General features: G+C 42.9%; 1 protein-coding gene and 2 long non-coding RNA genes across 6 annotated transcripts in view; 2 read left to right on the forward strand and 1 right to left on the reverse strand.

The window, feature by feature from the left end:
* Positions 1-13,980, forward strand: part of EXT1 (exostosin glycosyltransferase 1) — a 290,691-nt gene that overhangs the window by 37,023 nt on the left and 239,688 nt on the right. The window lies entirely within an intron of this gene.
* LOC146403714 (uncharacterized) lies at positions 1,500-8,325 on the reverse strand. 2 transcript variants are annotated; one of them, XR_014843462.1, is made up of 2 exons: positions 7,881-8,325; positions 1,500-7,145 (listed from the first exon to the last, which is right to left on the reverse strand). It is a non-coding gene; the product is annotated as an uncharacterized LOC146403714 (long non-coding RNA). The 2 variants fall into 2 exon arrangements; XR_014843463.1 differs by having other exon boundaries at positions 1,500-7,148; positions 7,881-8,315.
* Positions 7,838-13,194, forward strand: LOC146403715 (uncharacterized). 2 transcript variants are annotated; one of them, XR_014843458.1, is made up of 2 exons: positions 7,838-9,728; positions 11,429-13,194. It is a non-coding gene; the product is annotated as an uncharacterized LOC146403715 (long non-coding RNA). The 2 variants fall into 2 exon arrangements; XR_014843459.1 differs by having other exon boundaries at positions 7,838-9,725.

The raw sequence follows: 13,980 nt of genomic DNA on the forward strand, positions 1-13,980 counted from the left end.
TTCCCGAGCACTTCCTCTATGACAAACATTAGGCCTCCTGGGGAATCTACAAGGCACCCAAACTGCTCGTGAGGGTGAGCCACATAGCTCTTGGCCTCCAAGAGCTCAAAGATGGAGAATATTTTGTGGGGAGAGAGGCCGAGACAGACACATTCGCAGGAGGAATAATTACTGCGTGGTGATGGAAGTGCCTAGACTTTGAACAGAGAGGGACGCATGGGAAGCTTTTTTCATGTTTACGTTTATTGTTAAAATTCACCTAAAGCGGCTAGTCATCCCTACCTTGTCTGCAATGAAAGTCCCAAGTGACTACAGTGGGACAGTGTTTAGAATTCTAGGACTAACAGCGTTTCCTTTCCCTGCTGGAACGGGAATGTAAAGCCGACAGTGAAATCAGTTCTTCAAAAGAGGATAGGATGGATACCTGGCATTTCTATTTAAGAGCAGCCAAGTCGTCTGTGTTTAGGGGACTTGGGGATCCTCCTAATTCCCGTGTTATTGACTGGTGACTTTTGTACCAGGATCTTTGGGGATCATTTTATGTATTGTTTCAGCAATATGCTTTTCTAGCCCATGAAGGATGCTAGTGGGGCTCTATAAACCTATCCTCAACCGAAAGCATAACCTTGGCTGTATTTATTTTCTCTTTTCAGTATACAAAGTGTAAAAGAACACAGAAAAATTACCCCCTACAGTACAAATAACAATTTCTTCTTCCAAAGGTACTTCTTTGTTTAAATAAGGAGAAACTTGGGTCCTTAGTAACATTATTTAGTATCCAACGCCCCCTCATTACAAACATTTCCATGCCTCCTGGTGTACTCCTGGGGCTTCCTTAAAATGCATGAATTGGCCTCTCTTCCTTTTGCATGGCCAAAGTGTGCTAGTGGAGACACAACACTGCTGAGGTTCCTAAAAGTACAGATGCTGGGGTCCAGTCAAGTCTTGATTCAGGTTAGAATTCCGTGGCTCTGTCCTTTGTAAGATGCAAACACTGCACAGCCTGGTCTCTCAGCGCCCAAGAGAGACTTTGGCTGCTTTCTGAAGATTCTCTTGCAGATGCAACTGGAAAGATGTCGCAGCTAAAAGAGATGATTGGCTTTCCATTTTCTTGGTCAAGATAAATCCGTTTCAAGAATTCAGACCTCAGGTTAAGCATGGCTTAAAACAGTGGCTTGTGTCAAATTATTATTATTATTTTTTGGCTTTTTAGGGCTGCATGTGAGGCATACAGAGGTTCCCAGGCTAGGGGTTGAATCAGAGCTGTAGCTGCTGGTCTACACCACGGCCACAGCAATGTGGGATCTGAGCCACATCTTTGACCTACACCGCAGCTCCCGGCAACGGCAGATTGTTAACCCACCGAGGGAAGTCAGGGATTGAACCTGCATCCTTATGGATGCTAGTCAGATTCGTTTCTGATGAGCCATGACAAGAACTCTGCACCTGTCAAATGTTAACCATGGCATTATATTTAAGGGGGAAAAGAAAACACGTTTAGGAGAAAAAAATGTCCTTTAGGAGTGTGGGGTAATGGAAACCCCATATCCCTATGGTGTTTTATTATAGTCACTGGAAATGAATGGATGGTATCCACACCTAGGGGAATGGATCTAAATAAAACCATAGCCCGCCCCCCTCTCCCTGAGAATCCCAACCTCCTGTGGTCCAGATTTTCAGATTCCTCCCAATTTGCCCCAGAGCGTGCTGTGACCCTCATCCATCTTTTTTGCATTTAACAAAGTTGTAAAGGGATTTATATGCTTTCCATTAGTCTTAGCAAAGCTGCTGTCATGAATATTTAATAGCAAGCACAGTTTGTTTTCTTTTTCTTTCTTTCCCAGTCCCTCCTCCCCCATCTCCCTTGGCTCGCCTTTTGCCAACTAGGAGCAATGTAAATATCACAGCCCCACACCCCTGGCCAGGTCCCAGTGTGGCCCTGGGCTCTCTCAAGTCAAAATCTTGGCGCTGCAAGGCAAGGGCTAGCTTTTTTGTTTGTTTTTTTGTTTTTTCCTTTTTTATGCATCTTTTTCCCTTCCTCGTTCTCTTTCGATCTCGCCTCCCCTCTGGAACTGAGGTCCGATTCTTGGGGGCTCCTTGTTGCTTGGGGACCAGTGCGTGCGGGGCTCTGCCTCCGTCGGATGTCCTGAGCCCTCTTCTCAAGCTGCAGCCCAGCTGCACCCCTCCCCCACCCCCAGTCGCCTTGGACGGTCTTTTCCTTTGAACTTCACTGAGGCACAATAGCTACCCTGCAACTTTGCTGGGGCTCCCTCGGATGCATTCCTGACACTTGCACGGGTCGCTGGTCCCTTTCTCTTTGCAACAGCAAAAAGGATGAATGTCTGGGACAGAAAATGACTTTTGAAGATGCTAAAAGATTTACTGGGTCCGGAGCAACCTCTGAACTTTGTGGTGATTGTCTCAGAAAAATGCACTTTTCCTATTGGTGGCTTAGATCATCTCCCTTCCTTCTTCCCTCCTTCCCTTCCTCCCCTCATCCCAGCATTTATTTAGGAAATTTCCCCATTTCGTTCTCACTGGGTGCCCCCCTCCATCCCTTTCCCTTTTTCTTTCATGCTTTGTCTCCTCCTGGCTCATGGAGTAAGAGGCCCATAAAGGTGAGGATGGGAGGGAAATGATGGGTTAAATCCTTCTCTGTAGAGAAGGATGAGGGCAGCAGTGAAGCCCCCAGTCAAACCTGCCAGAATGGTTGATCTACAGGTACCTGCCTAAAGGATTGTTTGCAAGATTAGAGGAAGACATCCATAGTATTTGACTATAGTAATGGCTCAATAAATATCAGCTATATGTTATAATGAATATTATTATACACATTTCCTCATTTTTCTGAAATCCCTCCTTGTGGTCTCAAAAATTCTTGTGGGTTGTATATCTTTCCCATATAATTAATTTTAGTAGATTGGAATAATGTAAGAGGTACTGAGCTGGGTTCTGTTTATCCTTTACATGTACAGCATTGGTTAAAAAAGCCAAGGCGTATGATTTTAGGTTGTTCTTTATTGGCTTCAGACTTTCACTTTTTGGCTTTTCGCTTTCTCCGTGTTTGCTGGGCCTCTCCTCTCCTCCCATCTACCTGTCGGATCAGACTTTAATTTTGGTTCCTTTGGCTGTGACTCTATTCACTAGGTCCATTTTATCAAACCCCAAAGCAGTAGTTCTTCCTGATCCAGCAGGAGGGGTGTTTGCTGGCACCGTTGCTGGTCTCCATCCCTCTCCCACTTCCCCTGCTTCTAACAGTAAAAACTCAGTCTGCCGCCTCCTCCTTTTAATTGCAGACACTATTAAGAGATGTTGCAATATCATGGCACGCAGTGTTCCATGGGGTATGTAACTTACTTTTTGGTTTTCCCACTTGAAACTTTTTGTAAATCTCATAGTGGAACTAGGTGTGTGTGTAAGTCGACTTTAATTTGGATATCAAAGGGGTTATTTTTTAAACAGTGAAAAAAATTTGTGGCAGCTTAGAGAAAGTCGCCAAGCAAATGTTCTGGGAACCTGTGTCAGTCTGCCCTTGGGCGCCTGAGGAACCCTTCTGATTGCCGTCCAGGGTCATTGCCATCTGAGGAGTTCAGTGCACCTGTTATACGCAGGCACGTGGAGGAACTGAATGGGAATGGTTGAGTAAGATTTATCTTCTGAGAGTTTATTCATCTGCAAAAGCTAGAAAAATATATGATAGGCCTTGGTTATGAGTGGTTCTTTCTCTCTTGAATGAATTATTTTTACTAGATCTTGGATCTTAAGTGCTCATCTGTCTTTGATGAACGCCTACCACCTTGTGCTTGACTGATGGGAGTGTAGCTTCATTTCTCTTCGGGTAACCTAAAATTTGAATGTGTTGGCTTGCAGGTAACCTTCGCTCATGAATTCATAGTGTAGTTATAGTCAACTACAATCTCTGGAAGATTTCTACAGGGACTACTGATTAAATATAGTCTCCTCTTTCCAGTTTGTTAGACTGAACTACAGGTATTTTCTAGATTACGTTTCTACTTAATAGATTTGGCCCCAAATTCCAGCTGATGAAGTAATTTTGGATTCTGCCCCTGAAATCTACCAGGTTCCTTTTCCTCAGCTTCGGGCTTCCCTCAGATTTAGTCAACATATGGCCGTGTCTTTGATGGAGATGTTGGCAGAGCCAAGAGCCCTTGCTCACCTCTGCAGCCTTTCTTTTCTTTTTTCTTTTTTTTTTTTGTCTTTTTAGGGCCACGCCTGCAGCATATGGAGGTTCCCAGGCTAGGGGTCTAATCGGAGCTGTTGCTGCCAGCCTATACCACAGCCACAGCAATGTTAGATCCAAGCCACGTCTGCAACCTGAATCACAGCTGTCAGCAACGCCAGATCCTTAACCCACTGAGTGAGGCCAGGGATTGAACCCGCAACCTCATGGTTCCTAGTCGGATTCGTTTCTGCTGCGCCACGACTCCTCTGCAGCCTTTTTTGTCTTGAGTTGCCATGGACCCATAAATAGGTCCTTTTGGCTGAGAGTTCCACTAAGTGTTTAAGGGAAAACCTCTCCGTTTCTTTATCAGACTATGAGGCCAACTAAAAAGATCTTTTCAAATTCCTTGCAAAAATCCTGACCCATTGGTGAACAGATGTTGGTCTGATTAGGCTGGATGAACAGAAAACATGTATAGCCAGATCCATCTCTAGAAGAGACTAATTTCCACCTTGCTTTTGATCTTTCCCCATTACATTTTCTGTAAGTAAGACTTTCACTACGAATACTAATTGATGTCAAGTTAACAAGTGCCAAGAGTCTGGTCACCAGGGAGGATGGATTGAAACAAAAGGTGTCTCTCTTGGAGTGTGCAGAAGTCTTTCTGGGTCAGGCGATTAGGTAACAATGTAAGGCAGTATGGAAATAAATGCTCAGTTATGAAGAGCGGGGTATAGGCATTATGGGATGGGAAAAATCACTCTCTTCCAATATTTCTAATATCTTGAGCAAGTTTCAGAACCGTTTCATGCAAGTCTTTCTTTTTTCTTCTTAGGCTGTTATGGCCATTGAGGCTTTTCTGCTTTCTTGAAGCAATGATAATAGGGCACATTTTCTGAGTACTTACTTTATATCAGCAGATTGGCCTAAGAACTTATCTCAGTTAATTTTAACCTCATCGCAAACTTCTGAGATGGATATTCTTGTCTCCATTTTATAGATGGGGAAGCCAAGGTGGGGAGGCTTATACCTGCCCAAAGTGAGCTCCGATTAACTCCTTCCTCCTTTTGCTAGGAGGGTAGGTGGGGAGAACCAGGTTTGCCATCTGGGAAGAGAACCTGGATTTTTTAACCCTGGCTGCTTTTTACCTACTCACCTGTGAAGGTAGGACCTTCAGCAAGTTGCTTCATCTGTTAGAGCTTCTCAGTTGTAAAAGTGGGCAGGTTTGTTTTCTGGCCTTAAATACCTCCTATGCAATAGATGCTCGTACAGTAGGAAAGGTTGTTAATTAAAAGCAATGATAAGATGGAGTTCCAGCCATGGCGCAGTAGGTTAAGAATCCGACTGCAGTGGCCTCTGGTCGCTACAGAGGTGTGGGTTCGATCCCTGGCCTAGCACAGTAGGTTAAAGGATCTGGCATTGCTGACGTTGTGATGAGGATTTAATCCCTGGCCTGGGAACTTCCATATGCTGAGGGTGTGGCCATAAAATTAAAAAAAAAAAAAAAGCAATGGTAAGAATACCCACCCCCTATATCCCAATAAAAATAAAAACAAATTAAAAAAAAAAGAATATCATTATCACATTCTCCACTCGACGAAACCTGTTAGAATTGTAGAGAAAAGGAACATGTTTTAAACCCTAGTAGCAAGTACAATGTTAGTCCTTTGTAGGATATTTGTGGGATGGATGGATGGAAGGACAGACTAAGATAGAGGTCAGGAGCATTCATAGAGCAGGCAGAAGCCATGTCATTTTCCAGTGGAGTTATTCTTAGCTTTACTCATCATTTGTTCCTCCAGACAGCCCTTTTCTTAGCCTTACCTTCCACTCCTTTTGATGGTCATCATTACCACTTAACTTAGTTTGCCTCAGAAAACACAAGCAAATTAAGCTGCCTCTTTCCTTCTTGGAGATTTTTTTTTTTTTTTTTTTCCCACTGTACAGCAAGGGGGTCAGGTTATCCTTACATGTATACATTACAATTACATTTTTTCCCCCACCCTTTCTTCTGTTGCAACATGAGTATCTAGACAAAGTTCTCAATGCTATTCCTTCTTGGAGATTTTAACAGTAAAAACTCACTGTATCATTCATTCCTCCCTTGTAATCTAGACAACAGTAATAGGAGCGGTACCATCACCCAAAGCACACAAAGAACTATGTAATTTTACCCCGTATTCATACACAGTCTCAAGGAAAATTCTGTCATCAGATGGTGATCTCTAAAAATGGCCCCCGAGACCCAGTGCAGGCACAGTTATTTATTCTTTAATTATTTATTCTGTCCTAAGGATGGGAATGCTGACAGACACTGCAAGAGGGACCACCTACCATAATTTATAGGAATCAAGTGACAGAGTCATTGGTGGACGGAAGTAGCTTTTTATCAACCCTGTTTTTGTGTATTTAAATTTTGGATCTCAAGTGTGTTTACAACACCCACACATAGAGGACTGAAACGAGAAGTAGTTTTGTTCATAAAAGCTACTTCCAAACAAATAAATTAGCATTTAGTCTGAAAGGGTCAGATCGCAAATGAAGGTTTTCAAACAGCCGTAGGAACATTCAAATTGCATGCTTAATATTTTATGTGGCTGTATATTTAGATTGGATATTTTAGGTAAAGGCTTCTTTTCTCTTTTTAGTGCTTGGTTCCCTTTTCTAGCTGGGTTGCATTTAGTCTCCATTTTCAGTAAGTAATTTCAATTTAATTTATGTCAAGGGAGATTACCAGAAAGTTCCGGCCCTTGTGTCTTTCTTCTCCACTTAATTGTATTGATAGGTAGTGTTCTTGTGGTTCCAATATATTATTTGTACATGATAAAATATGAGTGCTATGAATTTGCACTTGGCAGCCATAAAAAAGTTAGTTTGGACTTAAGTCCTGAAGTTTAAGGAGGAGGAGGATGATGATGATGATTTTAAATCTTAATTTTTTTATTTTCTGTATTTTTATGGGCTCCTGCAGCATGTGGAGGTTCCCAGGCTAAGAGTCAAATCAGAGCTCTGGCCACTGGCCTACACCACAGCCACAGCAACATGGGATCCGGGCCATGTCTGCAGCCTACACCACAGCTCACAGAAACTCTGGATCCTTAACCCACTGGGTAAGGCCAGGGATTGAACCTGCGTCTTCATGAATAGTGGTCGGGTTCCTTACTGCCGAGTCGAGATGGGAACTCCAAGAGAGTCCTTATATTTAGATTGATACTGGAGTCCAAAAATTGAATCTTTCCCCAGATGGAATGGCGTTCATTGAGGTCGGTTTCAATTTTTCCTTAAATCAGTTATTTTTAGTTTTGATTTTTCAAACTCTTGGGTGATCCCCAGTTAATCTTGCCTCCTGAGATTTCTAAAAGAAAAGTAATTTTAATTTACATTAACTTTAAAATATCCTTATGCCAAGCATTAATGGAGGGGCTTGATTCATAAGCAAAAATCCTAAGAGAGAGAAAGAACTTACAACGTCTTAAGAAATATTTTTTGAGGAGTTCCCGTCGTGGCGCACTGGTTAACAAATCCGACTAGGAACCATGGGGTTGCGGGTTCGGTCCCTGCCCTTGCTTAGTGGGTTAACGATCCGGCGTTGCTGTGAGCTGTGGTGTAGGTTGCAGACGCGGCTCGGATCCTGCATTGCTGTGGCTCTGGCATAGGCCGGTGGCTACAGCTGCGATTCGACCCCTAGCCTGGGAACCTCCATGTGCCGAGGGAGCGGCCCAAGAAATAGCAACAACAACAAAAGACAAAAAAAAAAAAAAAAAAAAAAAAAAAATATTTTTTGAAGTAGGCTTAATGCTTATTCTAGGTATGTGTGGATATGCATGCATTCTTTATGGTACAAACAGAGGCACACGTAGAAATTTATGATGTGCTTTCAGAATCTGGGGATTATCAGAAAAAATGTAGGAGTTCCCGTCATAGGCTTAATGTAAACAAGTCCGACTAGTATCCTTGAGGATGAGGGTTTGATCCCTGGCCTCCCTCAGTGGGTTAAAGATCTGGCATTGCTGTGCGCTGCGGTGTAGGTCCATAGCTGCAGCGCTGATTGGACCCCTAGCCTGGGAACTTCCATGTATCATGGGTGCAGCCTTAAAAACCAAAAAAAAAAAAAAAAGAAAAAAAAGAAAAGAAGAGAAAAAGTAAAGTAGATAAAATTTAAAAATTTCTACACTATATTCCTGGAGTAAAAGTGCACTGTCAATGTTACATTTCTGTGTGTAAGTCAAATTTACTGAAGTTTAGAAACAATCTAAAGCTTTCCTGACTACTTTAAACTTGGACACCACTTGGGTCCATCTACTTTTGACAACAGCAACAACATGAAAATGATCATATTTTTCACTTAAAGCCTCATTCTCATGGGTAAAACAGGTATGCAGGGATAGTCTTTCGCTCAAAAGGTTCTTGTCGGAATTAAATCAGCTTATGTAGTACAATCCTTTGTAGTGGGTCTGGATCATAGCTAACCTGTATGGAGAGATCACTGAGTTATTACATTCTCATTAGATATCACTGAGCTTTCATCCTGGGTGTTTTCGTGAATCACTTTCTAGTCCTGTGCATGCTACTGTAGTAGATTAACATAAACATGGCATTTGCCTGTGATATCACTACAAAGCATCTTTCAGCCCTTCTGTGACGTCATTTCCTGGCAGTGAAGTTGGCCATAGGTTGTCCTTTGTTGGTGTCCATATGATTCTGCCATAGTTCTCTTCCTGTCTGTCCCCCCCCCGCCCCAAGTCTAAACCTCTAGAGCTTCCACATACGCCCTCTACCACCTGGGCTTTGGTCAAATGTGTTTTTTGCTTCCTTTTCAGCTTCCCAGGAACCTTTTATGATTTGCAAGTGGGAGAGGGTGCTAGGTTTGCAAGATTGGCTTCAGCAGGAGTTCTGAGATAGCCAGTCCAGGGAGGAGGAAATGGAATCAGAATAACAAAACAAGAACAGACAGGAAACTGAAAATCACCTTGGCAGACAGCTGTTAGGGATGGACACTGCCAGTCATAGAGGTGAGACTGCCTTTTGGTTCTGTTGGAAGAAACCTTACTTAAGCTGAAAATGGTGATGGGTTGTTGCCTCGCTTTGTGTGAAGTGCTACTCCTGGGAAGTGTGCCCCAGCTACAAAATCCTGACAGAGACAAGTCATGGGTAAGTGGGAAGATCTCGATAAGTGGCTTATTTCCATCCTGCTAGCATGTCCTTTCTCATTCTCTCTTATTACATCGCACCGTTTGCTTCTTCCAGCTTGTCCAGGCCCTGGTTCTCTAAGTGAGAACTGCCCTTTAGTGGATGCTTGGCATGAGCGGGATGCAGTGTGTGGGGAGCATCCATGGGGAAGTCCTTCCCAGCAGGCTGGCTTGGCCTTGTTTACATGGCAGCAGTTTAGGCTTCGAGTGAACAAATAACAAAAGCAAAACAATAACGGTAATAGTAATAATGCAAACGGTTTCTAGGATATTTGGAAACAAATCTCATGTCTGTTGAATATCAAAAATATTTGCCATTAGAGATTATTTTTCAGAGTTCCTGTCGTGGCTCAGTGGTAACAAGCCCTACTAATATCCATGAGGATGTGGGTTCGATCCCTGGCCTCACTCAGTGGGTTAAGGATCTAGCGTTGCTGGGAGATGTGGTGTAGGCCAGCAGCTGTAGCTCCCATTCAACCCCTAGCCTGGGAACTTCCATATGCTGTACCTGCACCCACCCCCCCCCACCCCCCCAAAAAAGAGAAAGAGATTATTTTTCAAAAATTTTTTTAAAGCAGTGTCTGTTGTTTATCAGGCATGCATACTTGGAATAATGTGTTTTTGTAACACATTCTGCCACCTAAAAAGGGATTCTTTTTTTTTTTTATTTTCAAATACAGGTGTTATGCAAGTTTATCAATTCTAGTTTCTGTTTATCCTTATGCCATTATCCAAACTATTTAACATGTGAGTAAAAACCAACATGATCTTTCTTCAACGCAGGTAGGACTTCAGAAGAGTCTTTACATTTTTGAGTTTTCTTTCAAGATGTCAAGAAGAGGCTGGCCATATTGCTTAAGAACCCTGAGTTTGGGAAGTTCCCATCGTGGCTCAGTGGATTAAGGACCCAATGCTGACTCTGAGGATTTGGGTTTGATCCCTGGCCTCGCACAGTGGGTTAAGGATCTGCTGTTGTTGTAAGCGGTGGTGTAGGTCCGCAGCTGCAGTTCTGGATTTATCCCTGGCCTGGGAATTTTTATATGCTGCAGGTGTGGCCATTAAAAAAAAAAAAAAAAAAAAAAAGGATCTTGACTTTGGAGTCATTCAGACCTGGGGTCCAGCCCCCTGCAACCTTGCTGAAGCAACTTGCTTAGCTACCAAATGGAAGTACCATCTCCACGGAAGTCTCTATAAAGATGAAAGGAGAGTGTTTCTAAAGATGGGAATACATAGAGGGAGCTGTCTGAGAAAGTGGTAGACACTGTCTCAGAAAGTGGTATTTGCAGTTGTTATAGTTACGGAAAACGCTGAAAACAGGCCTCAGTGGCTACTTCTTGTAGATGGTGATTTATGCTCACCTTCCGCACAGAGGAAAGAAATGATTTACTTGCCTTTCATAGTTGTCACTCGGTTGATCCAGGCCTGCCATGCTTACAGCTTGGGGCTCATGAATCATGGATCAACACAAATGTTAGCCAGCTAAGAGGGAGTTTAGTTGGAGTAGCCCATGTCAAGATAAGGTCTCTGATTTAATGTGCAATTTCTAAAAACCAGCCAGCATTTAACTGGCCTTATCCCTGCTGAGATAAGATCTCCAAAGAGCTGCTTTGCAATTTTCGTAATTGGGAGAGGATAATGCCTATAATTTCCAATTACTATTGATCTGATGGCTGCTTTGGTCTGGGGTGAAACCCCTTTGTCTCGGCACAATTTCCTCAGCTGTAGTGGGTACAGTCCAGCTTCAAGTGAGGCTTGGGGCTGTGTTGGGTCTACTCTGGAGAGATCAGTGGGCAGGGGACAGCCAGTGAACACCTTAGAGCTTCCTTCCATCCTGCTGGTGTGTCCTCTCTCGTTCTCTTTTTAATTTTTTTTTTTTTTTTTTTTTTGGTCTGTTTAGGGCCACACACCTGTGGCATATAGAAGTTCCCAGGCTAGGGGTTGAATCAGAGCTGCAGTTCCCTGCTTATACCACAGCTATAGCAACTCAGGAATTGAGCCATCTGTGACCACCTCCGCTCATGGCAATGCCAGATTCTTGACCACTGAGTGAGGCCAGGGATCGAACCCCTGTCCTTGTGGATACTAGTTGGGTTCGTTACTGTTGAGCCACAATGGGAATGCCCTCTCTTATTCTCTTTTTGTTCCTTGCTTCTTCCAGTTGGTCCAAGCTATGTCCCTCTATGGGAGAAGTGCCATTTCATGGACACTGGCTATGAGCTGGACATTATGCTGGCGGGAGTCCGCAGACTCCAGGAGGAAGGCCTCAGACTTGTCCACCTGGGAGCAATGTCCCAAGAAGACAATAAGCGGAAACTGCAAGCTTTTTACTGCTTAGGCTTGAAAGTCTCGCCGTGTCATTTCCGCTGCATTCTTTTAGTCAAAGCAGGTCATTGGGCTAAACGCAGTCAGTGAAGGAGGAGGTTTCTCAAGGTCATCTGTGGAGGGAGAGGATTATCATGGCCCCGCGGCAAACAACCTCCCAGAGCCTTAGAGATGGGATGGCAGGTGCTGTTTGTCCATGTGGCTGCATCATTTGTGAGCAGACGTTTTGTCCAGTGACTATGATGTGGCAAAGCATCTATGGTATTAGGTTGTAGTTTTAAAACTTTTCCTTCAGAAAGTTCAGCTCTATCTGCAAGTAGGTGATGAGCATGTCTGTAAGATTATCTAATTATCTAACAGGTGTTCTGGAGAAAAATTTGTAAGACAGCTCAGGACAGTAACTTTATTAGAGTTAGCGTGGTCTTCAGCATCTTTCAGCCCAGTGTCTTTTTCTCATGAGCGCTCCTTCTCTCCCCATGTGACTGCTGAGACCAAGAGAGATGTTAGTCCCACGTCCAAGCTCAGGTAGCTATTTAGTGACAGAGCACGGAGCAAGGACTTCAGCCCCTTTCTGCAGCTCTACCATCCCAATTAAAAGAATTGGGACCAGAGACTATTAAAAAATGCCCACCCACCAAATCTTGTCCTAGTTTTCTCTATATATGACTTTGCTCAAATTCTAGAAAACTTATCTTTGCTTGTACTTGGTTTGCAAAATGTGTTATTAAAACCTTTCTTTAGCAAATTCCCAAGGTGTAAGTTCAAATGTCCAGGTTCTTCTTCTTTTTTCCCACTGTGGGTTTTGGCACAGTATGCAGTTTTATAACATGTACCAGAGTCTCCGATTTATTCAAAGACTGTGAATTCATACCCTGAAATTTGGTTCTGTTTGAAGCTGGGGAAGAAATAGGGTATGGACACCGCTTTGTAAAATCATGGTGATCCTGGTCTTTCTGGTTTGTTTGTTAATACCATTCAGTTCCTTGTTTCCACTTTACAGAATCTCTGGAATGTTATTCTTTAACTCCTGGGGAATTGAGGATCTTTGCAAAGACTCCATCTGGAGGTGTATTTAATATCATATTTAAAATATGACTAAATCGTGCTTAGCTCTGGTCTTATTAGGTGCATGCTATATATCTCCATCCAAGAATAATACTGTAAGAGCTGTGAAGTGAAGACTTCAAGGAAAACCTACAGCAAAACAGTCTCCTGAATTGGGCTTGTGGTCTCTCAGGCGAGGCCAGTTGCAAACTGAAGGCTTGAACTTGTCGCCAGTAAGGCAGTGTTATTGGTAAGAGGGTTTTCAGTCTGTCTTGGTGAAACAGACACCTCCGTATTCCCACAGAGAAGGCAGGCAGTTTGTTTTCAAGACCCAGAAAAGCAAAACATCTGCTCGTGGTGGGAACGTCAGCAAATGTAGTGGACTTGGTGGTCACGTCCATTGCCATGTTTCAACTCTGTCCAGACCGTGCTGGTGTGATGTGCACTTCGGCAAAAGCTTAGGAAAATGCCTTATCCATTTTTGTGAGGGGGAGGAAAAAAAACCCACCCAGGAGCTGCTTTCATGGAACATTGCAAGCCTTGTTGAGGTGTACATCTTTCATACAAAAACCCCTAGATGAGCGGCAATGGAAAAATACGGGTTTGTGATCATTTTGAATGATGCGTGATTACCTTGATGAGCGCTATAGTTACTAAGCAGATAAGCACGTCTTTGTTTGAAAAGGGAACTTGAATTTTTTTTTTTAAACTAGAACTGCCAGTTGCTTAATCTCTACCATCTTTAGTTTGTTTAAAAGCAAAAAAAAAAAAAAAAAAAAAAAAATTTCCACCTAATCTGTGCTTGTCAGTGATAGCAAGTTTTAAAAGGAACTTAAGTTTAAAACAAAAACGACAAACCCAAAACTCTATGGAAACCATCATCAGTCAGAAAGTTGGCATTTAATTTTCCCTTTCAGAGAGAGATGAGCCATTTGCTGTTTCCATTTTCCAGATTTGCATGCACCCTTGATGTTCCGGAAAGCTGGGCATCCGTGTTATGTTGAGTTTATGAATTTATAATGGCCTAGTAATAGCTATGATGTGGTTGGGCATGGAGAAGGTGGGTAACAGAGAAATGACAGCCAGAAGAAATTGTACATTCGTATTTTTGACAAATAGTCTAGTGTTCAGTTTTCCTGCTTTCTTCCAAGTACATATAGAACTTCTCTTCCTGGAACACTGATCCCGTTAGGCCAACTTCTTGTTTAAAGGCTTTGTTTTTCCTGTAGGCAAAACAAAACC

The sequence above is a fragment of the Sus scrofa genome, chromosome 4 (genome assembly GCF_054392235.1).
Source record: "Sus scrofa isolate SSC_HxYL_T2T_F1_AM1 chromosome 4, Sscrofa_HxYL_maternal_Yorkshire_Landrace_v2.0, whole genome shotgun sequence".
NCBI lineage: Eukaryota > Metazoa > Chordata > Mammalia > Artiodactyla > Suidae > Sus > Sus scrofa.